This window comes from Leuciscus leuciscus (assembly GCF_965113295.1).
Source record: "Leuciscus leuciscus genome assembly, chromosome: 7".
Taxonomy (NCBI): domain Eukaryota; kingdom Metazoa; phylum Chordata; class Actinopteri; order Cypriniformes; family Leuciscidae; genus Leuciscus; species Leuciscus leuciscus.
This window is the reverse complement of record NC_138731.1, coordinates 39950736-39962190: the sequence shown is the minus strand read 5'-3', so window position 1 is coordinate 39962190 and position 11455 is coordinate 39950736.

The window sequence follows — 11455 nt, the reverse complement described above, 5'->3', positions numbered from 1 at the left end:
TTTTATGTAAATAAATTAAACGCATTACCTGAAAACACTGTTGTAAGACACACTCTAATGTGAACTAGGAATACAATTTTGCCTTCTTTTCAGGAGCTCATTGCCTCATAAAAATTGTATTAATCTCTGAGCTGTTTGGTTCATGGCTCTTTATTAAAGATATTTTTTAAATGTCTATGGAGAACAATAATAGATACCAGGTTGTCACTTAGTACAACTTCACATTTCAAATTGACTAAACTTAACATTTTAAGGACACTCGAACACTTACTTTTTTTAAGTTGAAACAAAATTTGCCCTGTTAAGTTCTGGTTTTATCATATATGTGCATTTGGCGTGGAATGAATCTCTCTAATTCAGACTTAATTTAACACACACCCTGGCTTATTACTGAGACAATAATCCTGAATCACGCCTGCATTTTCATGCTTACAGGGCATATTCAAAGATCTGTTCACGTGAGAGAGCAAAAGTTCAAATTAGCATTACCAATTTTTTTTTTTTCGAGCAGCTTCCCGAGGCTTTCGAGAACCTAAAGTCTAAAGATTAAAATGTGCTCTTTTTATTTTTGGCACAAAAAATACGCATTTTATAATTGTTACGTTGTATTAATAAAAACATGCATTATTCAAATAAAATAATCATTTTAAATAGTTATTTTAGTTCACTTTTTATGGACTTTTATTATGTTTCTCTTTGTTGCAGTCTGCCTATGTTCCTGTTTGCATGTCATTCATCAGTTGTAATGGTTACTCATTATGTTCCTAATTAGAGCTCATCTGTTTGTAGTTTTAGTTCATCACCTTGTGTGTTTAAGTTCCTCTGTTTCTCATGGTCATTGTCCGGTTTTTATATGTGCTTGTACTGTTTCACTTGTGTTTCATCACTTAAATTAATAAACTATGTTTATATTGGAATTACTTTGTCTACCTTCTTCATCCCTTGGAGTGAATGTGACAGGAGTATTGTTATTATCAAATTAAAATTAAATAGTCATATTTATTGATATAATCAATCTTAATTATTTTTTATATTTAAAATGACATACTTAATACATCAATTAAATTCATATTTAATCATTAATGCTATATTAAAAGCAGGGTAGGTGATTTGTTCCAGAAACATATTTTGTTATGCTGGTTGAAAGTCAATCACTAAGTTAAGCGCATGGTCTAAATGTATATATATCATATGTAGAAGGCGTAGGACAATAGAATGTACGCCCAATTATTGCATTCGGTCCGAATGATACGATGTCCTACCTGCCTGTCAATGTATGTATTCTCATTCCTGCTCGCACATACATCACACGTCATCAGCGAGTTTCATTCTTTGCAGTGTTAGACAGACATCAATCACTGAGCACAGAAACAGCAGCCACCTTTTATAGTTCCTCCTGAACCAAAACAACGAGCTTATGCTGCGTTCACTCCATAAGTACTGTCATTTGGAAGCATAGGCATAATTTGCAGGTGGGACGGTTGGTACATGTCCCCACCACCCCACCACTTTTTGAAACATCTCGCAGCCAAATGTACCTATTCAAATAAATAAAACATCTCCAGTTAACTAGCAGAGCATTAATTTCGTTTGTTTGTCAAATAAGCGGCGATCTAGTGCTGAAATGTGTTGTTTTAAAAAAAAAGATGAGCTCAAGTGCACTTAGGGCGTGTCCGAATCCACTTTTGCTAGTTTAAAGACGGGAAAAATGGACGACGCACCCGGCGCATTGTCTAAAAGGGTTTTCCCATTCTCTTAATGAGTTATGGGTGTGTTTTGGGTGTAATATGCAATCAGATTCTTATCTCCCATTCCCTTTAAAAGCCAGTTGCGCTCGCGGCATGGCGGATTCACTATTTACAGGGTGGAATTGCAAGCAGAAAAACTGAACGCTTCTCTAGCAAGGAAATGGAACTCCTCGTGCACAAGGTTAAAGCGCGCAAGCAGACCATCTACGGGACAAAGTGTACATATACAATGTGCATATTACTAACGTGCTCTTTAAATAACAAAATAAAGTATACCGCTATGGAAATACTTGTTGGTCAATGGCGCAATCTGTTTCAGTTGACTCAAAATAGTAATGCGCCAAAAATGCGCCTGAACACACCTTGTTTTCAGACCAGCACGCCCATGGGCGCACAAATGGGTGCAAATGCATTTGCTATTTAAACAACGTGGCACAGGACGTGAAAATGATAATTGCGTCGGGCTGAAACTAGCAAAAAACACTTGCGTCGCACCTGGCGCAGCATTGTGCCAGATATATGATAGGGCCCTAAGTTGTTTATGTGTTTGTTTATTAGGGGTTGCACGACTACTAATTTCTGCTAGTCGATTTCTTATAAAAACAATACTCGAGTTACTCGACTACTCGTGGTTCATGCTACTGTAAATGAAGAGACATGAAATAGCTAGATCTTATCAATAAACATTTATTAATTCATAGCCTAATGCAACAATTACATAAGTAAACTCTCAAAACATTATAATTATGACATTTCATTTTAAAATTTTCATGTAACAGTCTAAAGCCAAATAAATAGCCGCTCTTGCCTTTCATTTCAGACGTCTCTTCTAGGGGCTGTTCACATATCGCGTCTTTTTCGCGCTCAAGGTCGTTATTTCAAATGTAGGCGCACGGCGAGCGCGCTCATAATGGAAGCAACGTGGTGCGCTAGTTTTTCCAGGCGCGCCCATGCCGCGGACAGATGAAAACATCTAAACTTTTCAGAATGCCTCAAGCGCACCGCAGGTCATGTGACAAAAACCAATCAGCTTCGGCCTTTCCGTAACATCATCGAAAGCTCGGCCGAACAGCTGATCATAGCTGTACAGCGCGGCAGTTCATGGTTGCATAGCACCGACAGACGCCACGGGAGCAAGCGCTTAGGAGACAGCGGCACGGCCGCGCTTTCCACGCGTTTTTAGACGCAACATGTGAACGGCCTCTTGCAGAGTTGGCCAATTACAATATTTTTGTCATCCTTGATGAAATACTTCCACACATCTGACGTGTGGTGTCTGTTGGTGACGTTCACCATTTTTAATTCATTTATGGTTAATGGACGCTCGAGTAGTCGATTGTTTCCGACAGCGTCGACTAGTGGTTGAAGTAGTCGATCTATCGACTACTCGACTAGTCTATGCAAGCCCTATTGTTTATTGTCGTCTCTCGTGGTGCTTTGCAAACTCTGCTGTGTGCTTTGGAGACGCTCTGAAGGGAGGCTGGGATCTTATGCTTGCTATTGCTAGCCTCTCCAAAAATTGCCTACCCTACCTTTAAGCATGAATGGCTACTGTGTACAGAGCATAATTATTATTTATGCAAACAATATAACAATCAAACCAATAATATCGATTATAGATCTCTACCCTTAAACTTGAGTATTAAACTTCCATAATTAAATATACTTAAATATTAAATAAAGCTAAAATACAAACTTGTATACTGTAAGATAACGATTTAAGATAGTCAGCAATATATTACAAGAAAACTAGTTCATGAAAAACCATGTAAAGGAATGTCATGATGGCTGGCTTATAACTACAAGTCACCATGACTATACAGATTCACGTTTTACATGAAAGCTAACTGTAGAGTGTATGAACCAGCTAAACCAGTCTGTATTTACCATGTGCGTTGTCTCTTATTACTTAACTTCCATGTGCATACATTCCTTGGTGCATTAGTAGCACAAAAAGTCTTTAAATAAACATTGAATGGGAGACTTGTTTATTCCAGGGCCAGGAATGTAACAGAAAAGTACAACAGATGCGAAGACATCTTTTCTGTGAAATTTTATAAGATAACTTCTTTAAAATCTGCAGTCACTACGAGCTCAAACACCGTTCAGACAGCTCTTGAATAAAATCTCATTCAATTTGGCAGCATCTCTGAGTTTGCCCCTCTCTGACACGGTCAGAGCTGTTTGCTTTGCTTTAGCTCAGTCAATTAGATCAGATAAGCTTGTGGACACACTTCCTAAAACAGCAATCCAATTGCTGTTCAGGCCGAGGCTGAAAGAATACCCTGGTCATTTTAGGGTTCTTCGGCTTGTAACAATAGCAGAACCCTTTTTGGTGCTAAATAGAACCCTACATTAATAATAACAATTGACATTGAACACGATATAGATGTAATGAAGACCAGTTCCAGTGAAATATCTTCACAATCCCCTATGATGTCTTTACGTCCTCTATTATGTGTTTATTCTAAATAGCAGTTTCTCTCTGCAGATGATGAGGTTAAGATACGTGACAGCATCTGAAATATACAATTGAGTCAGTTACTCTTCCATTTGATCATGTAAAAATAATTATGTTCATGAAGGCCAAAATTAGCAAAAATGGACAGTATGAGCTCTTAAAAGGAAAAAGTGATATAAAGTCATGGGATAGCGTTTTTTAGGCATAAAGTAATAACTAAAAAAAAATAAAAATAATTATGGACCATAAATTCCATATCTCTGTTACTTACTTTGTGGAGAAGAGAAGATGAGTGTATCTTTAACTGAACAGAGCTGCTCACACTTGGGCCTACATGTTCAGTTCAACTAAAAAGAGAAAAGACATTATTGGTAGGAAACCAGTTACAATTTTTAAAGTTCCAATTTATAGACATTTTAAGAAAGAAATCATTTACCTGTTGAGAGTATGTTGACAGTCTGTAGTTGTAGAGTAGCCCCGCCCCTTTTCAACAGTTCGTTGTCTTTTGTCTTCCGGTCAGAATTTTCACAGCGATCTTGCGTAGGCCTATTTGTGAACGAACGACTCGTTTTAAAATCTTCCCGGTCTACTGACATTGGTTAAGACATCTGCTTTAAACAGTACAATCCTCATGATAACTTTCGTTAACTTTACATTAAGTAAATCCACTTCAAAAGCTAATTACTCCAGGACAGCGATGCCATAGAAATATACAGAGCGATTTCTCGTTTCTCTGGCGAATAAGGTCTATAGATGAGCTCCAGAAAACCAGTAATGAGGTGGCTTTGACAGTCACAGATTTGAAAAACAAAACGGCGGGAATAAAGAACCCAAAACTCTAACACAGAGAATCATTTCAGCATATGAAGGGTTCTTCAGGGTGATAAGGTTCTAAATAGAACTGTTACAACATGCAAAGAACCATTTTTTTTAAGTGTACCAAAAACTGAGATTGTCACTCCTTAACTTAAACCATCTATTCAACACACACACACACGCACACGCACACACGATGAACCACTTAAAGAAGTTAATAGGAATCTGTCAGCTTTTCTGTTTGTGAAGGTGTGGATTATTGTAATTTTAATGTTTAATAATCATGTTTGTTTACCCAGGGTTGAGTCGCTCATCTCTGAGCATGTTTATTGTACTAGGCAGGTTTCCTAAGTGTGCAAAGATTGAGATTTGTTATTTTTAATCGGATCATGTGAATGAACTGGATCAAAAAGTAACAATTCACTTGCGCATACATGCCTGTGTGGCTTTATGCAACTTATTGCAATATATTTAGTTAAATGATAAAAAGATGGGTTTAGTGTAAATTAAATGTATCTTAAATGTTATACTGTCACCCTAATCCATATTAATTTAATCATTCAAAAAAACATCATTGTTTTAGAGCATGAGAAATAGTGCTCTGATTAAAGTGATTGATAAAGCAATCAACGATCTTCCAGTTCAACAAGTCTGTTAACGTATTGTTAACCTAAAATTTAACTGTTCAGCTCCAGTAATAGTGAGTTGCTCAGAAAGAGATATGACTCATAGTATCCATCTAAAAATGAAAGTGTTGCAACAGATAAGTCTGTAGGTGAATTCATGGAATAATTTCATAATATTCAAATATGTTTGCCCTTTGTTTCTAGCACTGTATACAACAAGATGCACTTAACATTCAAATCACTATTGATTGATAATAAATTGGGACGTACAGAATAGTTACATAAAATCCCAAACACATGAATTCTCCACCTTATCTAACTCTTGTTATCTATCAGCTTTCTCTTTCACAAGTCCATGCTGCATTGTTTAGGCTATGATTTAGCTCAGCCTAGAACATTACTGCTGAATCACACATGGTTCGGATGATTTTCTATAAAATGGCATCAGTTATCTTAGATTTTACATGTTACAACTAATCTGTGGTGGCTCAGAGAACACTAATGCAGAATGAGTCACTGCAGCTCTTCTTGTCTATACTGATGTTTTACAGTAGATTAGAAACATATGTCTGCCTAACAAATCAAGACAATTAAACACACACACAAAGACCTCAAACGTCAAGACAGACAGGCAGTTTCTGATTCTATTTCAAATAAATGATGTTCTTTTGAACTTGGTTCATCAAATAACCCTGAAAAATTATTTACTATAGTTTTCACAAAAATATTAAGCAGCAAAACTGTTTTCAACATTGAAAATAATTGTAGTAATGGCTGCTGAATATTAAACTTTGCCATCACTTAGAAAAAAAAACATCTTAAAATATATAAAAACAGAAACATTTTATTTAAAATTTTAATGGTTATTTACAATATTACTGTTTTGTTTTTTGTTTTTTTTATCAAATAAATGCAGCTTTGATGGGCATTAGAGACTTTAAAAAATCTGCCCCCAAACTTTTGAACTAATAGTGTACAGATCACTCATACTTTGATTCTTACATACTTTTACTCTGTCTAACAGCAACTCTAGAAGATTAAAGCTGCTTCAGGCAACGACAAAGCTTTCAATGGTGAGCTGGCGATTTCCGGCGATACAAGTAATAGTGACCATTGGCGACACGACAAAGTTGAGATATGTTTAACTTTATGCAAATGAGGAGTGACTTTTAGGAGTGACAACTTACAGGAGTAAAGTCAGTGGAGAGCATGATCGTCACTACATTCTGTAGTGAAGTGTCGAGGCAAGAAGGAGAAGTTAATTTTCGCTCCAAGCCTGAATGGTTTTGGGAATCCAGATAGACCACCGGAATGTGTGTTTTTACCGCAGGTAAATAGCCATGATGGCAAAGAGCACTCGCTGTTTCTCGTTCATCTTTAATATAAAGCATTGTGGGTTGGGCCCCGAAATGCCACAAGCATTGTATGGACTGATTACCCTGGGGGTATTCCAGTATACTTTTCCTTCCAAAACATTTGTTTGCAGTGGCAAGAAAACTGATTTGTTGTCTACAACAGGGGGAGGTAAGGAGGGCCAGACCCGTGTGGCAGAAGTGGCCCAAGGTGAAGCTGGCATTTCATGGAGCCAAGGAAGAGTTAGCAGTGACTAGGGTGAAGCTGGCAGAGCAGGAGACCCCCCAAAACTGAGCAGGTGGAGCCGAAGACCTCCAAGGAAGAACTGCCGAGCAGACAGAACTGAAGATCGTCATGGTGGAGCAGAAGACCACCACAGCAGAACAGACCAGACTGAAGACCCCCACGGCAGACCAGGCAGAGTAGAAGAGCACAGTTGCGGAGAAGACAGGACTGAAGACAACTACAGCGGAGCAGACGGAGTTGATGACCACCAGGACGGAGCTGAAGGTGCAGGAGACCACTATGAGGAGAGATTATTGACAGCCTCAATGGCCATTACAGGGATCTCAGAGAGTTCAAAATCGGTTTCCGTGACCATGGCAGGAAGCTCAGAGAGTTCATATTTGGCCTCCTTGGCCATGACAGGCCAGAGAGAAAGTTTGTGTCCGGCCTCCTTGGCCGTGACAGAGATAAAAGGGAGCACAGGTAAAACAGAGTTCACAAGCGGACGCCGCCACCTCAGGAGAACCTTAAGCTGCATCAGGAGAAGCTGTAGCGATCGCCTGCACCTCGAGAGGAGAAGTAGCTGTCGTCACCACCTTGAGAGGAGCTGTAGCAATCGCCTGCACCTCGAGAGGAGCAGTAACTGTCGTCACCACCTCGAGAGGAGCAGTAGCTGTCGTCACCACCTCAGGAGGAGCTGTAGAAGTGTGTGCGGCCCAAACACATGGCGGTAGCCACATGCAGTGCAGAAGACAGTGGCATGAACTCTGGGACCACCTGACTCAGATGCACTGAGACCACCGGACATGTGGGCGCTGAGACCACCGGACTTGGTGGAGCTGAGACCACTGGACTTAAGATCACTGGATTCAACCTGATCGCCATATCAGAAATCAAAAATCTTTCACAAAATCCTCTACGGCATGGTCGACTAGACGAAGACTAAAAAGAGAAACTGCTGCTAGATCCATGCTTTTGTGGGCGGTCGTTCTGTCACGGGGTTGGGGATGATGAGAGGTGAGGATCTTAGCAAGCAGTCTTTATTCCAAGAACATACAATCACAAGGGTAATTCAAACAAGAAGCCAAATACTATAATCCAAACATGAATGACGGGGGACATGTTTGTTACATCTTATTTTATCTTCATGTCTCATGTCTCTTCATTTTCAAACCATTGCTTATCTCCTGTCTGTTACACTTTTCATGTTTCTACATGTAATGCTGCTGTATGTACTTTTCTGTTTAGTCTCTCTCTGAATCAAAGTGGACACATCTGACAACATGAGGAATAGATTCTTACTCAACTGCATAACAAGAAGCCAATTGTGCTTACATAAGAGTCCATCAAAACCTGTATGTCCATGAACAACTTCCAGACGACGTTCCTCTGAAAAGGAAATTGAGGTTGCCAGTCACCGGTAAACACTCCTGAATGTGCTGTTTTTCTTTCTAAAAGAAATTGAGACCATATTTTAAGTAGCCATATAGTAGATGCATTTACATTGAAGAGCAACACCAGTGATTCCCAGTAAACCAATGAAACTGTTAACTGAATACTTTGAATTCACTACAACAGAGCATCACTTTATGGAAGCTTGTTTCCGCCACAGAATGAAAAATAAAAAAGGTAATTGCGACTTTTTATCTCGCAATTATGACTTTTTTATCTCAGAATTGCGTGATATAAAGTCGCAATTGTGAGTTAAAGTCAGAATTGTGTGATATAAAGTCAATTGTGAGTTATAAATTCCAATTCTAAGGGGAAAAAGTCAGTAAAGTAATTAAACTCGCAATTGCGATAAAAAAGTCAGAATTCTGACTTTATTACACGCAATTGCGAGTTTATATCTCGCAATTCTGACTTTATAACACACAGTTGCGACTTTATATCACGCAATTCTGAGAAATAAAGTCAGAATTGCGAGAGGTAAACTCGCAATTGTGAGGTAAAAAGTCGCAATTATCTTTTAAAATGGTTTATTCTGTGAGGGAAACAAGCTTCCATATCACCTGGCGTGGAGGTGAGCAGTCCTTTTCAAAACATGCTATTGACAGGCTCATGCAGGAGACTGAGAGATGTATCTATCTATGGCCTATAAACCATCAATCTTTTCACTTTGCTATAGTTGCTTTTCAATTGGATTCAGTTTGCTACCTCAATTCAAATTCAGGAAGAAAAATAAATAAATTATGAATGGTGCACAACCCTGCCAGTATACATTTACTGTAGTCTAAGTGTGACCATTCTGGCCAAAACAATTTAGCATGCATTCATGAATGGCATTTTCAGAATGCTAGTGGTGTTAAAGTGCAGCTGTTACGATATTTATCTATTAGGACAGTGACAAAACTGTTTGCCTGATTTGTGTGATACTTTGCAGATGTTGCCTGACTGGTGCAAAAGTTTCAGGGCCAAAGGGAAGTGTTATTTCTTTTTTTGGTCTGATTTCAGGAAAATGCCTCGGCTGATAAGGAACTAGGAAGGAATATTTTGCTGTGGTGCAGGGCATGGGGGATTAGCACACAAGCGGAGATTCATGTGTTTAACCTATTTAGCTTGTCCTCCCATGGCTTTTAGTGTCAGTCAAACAGCTGTAGTCGAATGGGATAAATCCAAAGATGGCAGTGCTGGATATCTTCACTGCCAACAACTAAAAAAGATCCAATTCTTTTCAGTGAATCATTTTGAAGGGTCTGTTTGCAGAGGGTTTCTACAAGCCAAAATAAAAATCTATTTGTCATTGAGTAATAAAATTCATAATAAATTAAAACAATGTAAAACTCTGGTATCAAATTGAGGCCGTAAATTAGTCTGGTTTTTCCCTGAATGAGGAATCTCTTTCTTTTAGTATATTCCCCACAGTTTATTATGATAAAAGTAAGCTATTTGGCTGAACATGGTGTTTCTGTTAAATCAAAATTTAAAGTCATCATGAACTCATAATAGAGCTATTTATTTCCTTAATGCACATCTCTGGTTTATTTTGAACAATCAATTGGTGCACATTATGGCTTCATTGTTTTTAATCAAAATGTAGTCTCTTCCTCTTCCTGATGTCACTTAGGTCACACAGATTATTGGATGATACGTAGGCATAGTTTTAGCAAACTCACTATGACTTAATTTTGGTTTGTAATGCCCACTTTTCACAATCCAAACATTTCTTGAATAATGGAAAATACATCACATTAAGGAAGTAAAAGTTGCAAAAGGAAATTCATGCTGACTTTAACAGTAAATCCAAAAAAAAAAAAAAAAAAAAAAAAAAAAAATTGGTATGTACTGATGAGAATGAATTTCTATTTTATTTTCTTTCACAGGTGTGTGCTTTTGTATTCCGTTCCTATTCAAAGCAAATAAAGAGTTGTTACACACCCTAAACGTGATAAACAAGTCGGCTGACAAATAAAGGTCTTGGAGGCTATAAAAAATCCTTGATAGTAAAGTCGACAGTGGTTGGATCTGCCTATTCGGTACATTTTGCAGTAAACACCAAATGCTAGAAAACTCTAAAGGAAATAAATCCTTCCTGTTTTAAATAAATTCACAACTTTATTTAGGACCTGGATTTGTTAAGAACCATTTGAGGTGGTTTGGAGGTATTTTGAGGATCCGGGCTTACTATTTGGCACCAGTGAGCTTGAAATGGTACATCTTAAAAATAAATTAAATTGGATCAGTTATGCCTGGCTAGATACTTTTCCCTCTCTCACGCTCGGCCGCTTTCCTCTGGTTCAGCTTCAGTTTCCTCCTGTGAAAGTAGACCTGGATGTAATCATACCTGGTAAGAATAATATCACCCACGATGCACTTCTCATGAGAAGCTCTTCAGGGAATCACTTTTTATTATTTTACTCCCATTCCTGGACTCCAGGGCGTATCGGTTTTCATCAAGAAAGAATAGACTTGGCTAGGGTTGACTGCAATCTCTTTATCTTCTACCTTGTGTCTTCAGCCAGCAGAGAAAATCCTTTAGAAAATAGTATTCTCATCTTCAAATGAAAGTTAATATAAATGTAATATGTACGAGCCTTGCGGGCAGAAGATCTTGTTCTTGTTGCTCATTTTTTTTACCTTTTACCTCAACCGTATCTAAAAGAAATAGTTTGATCATTTACTGTCCCTCATAGCTTTCCACACTCATATTCTGCTGTATTTTCTGTGGAACACTAAATGAAATATTTTGAAGGAACATTGCATGGGTCTTTTAGCAATGATCAGAG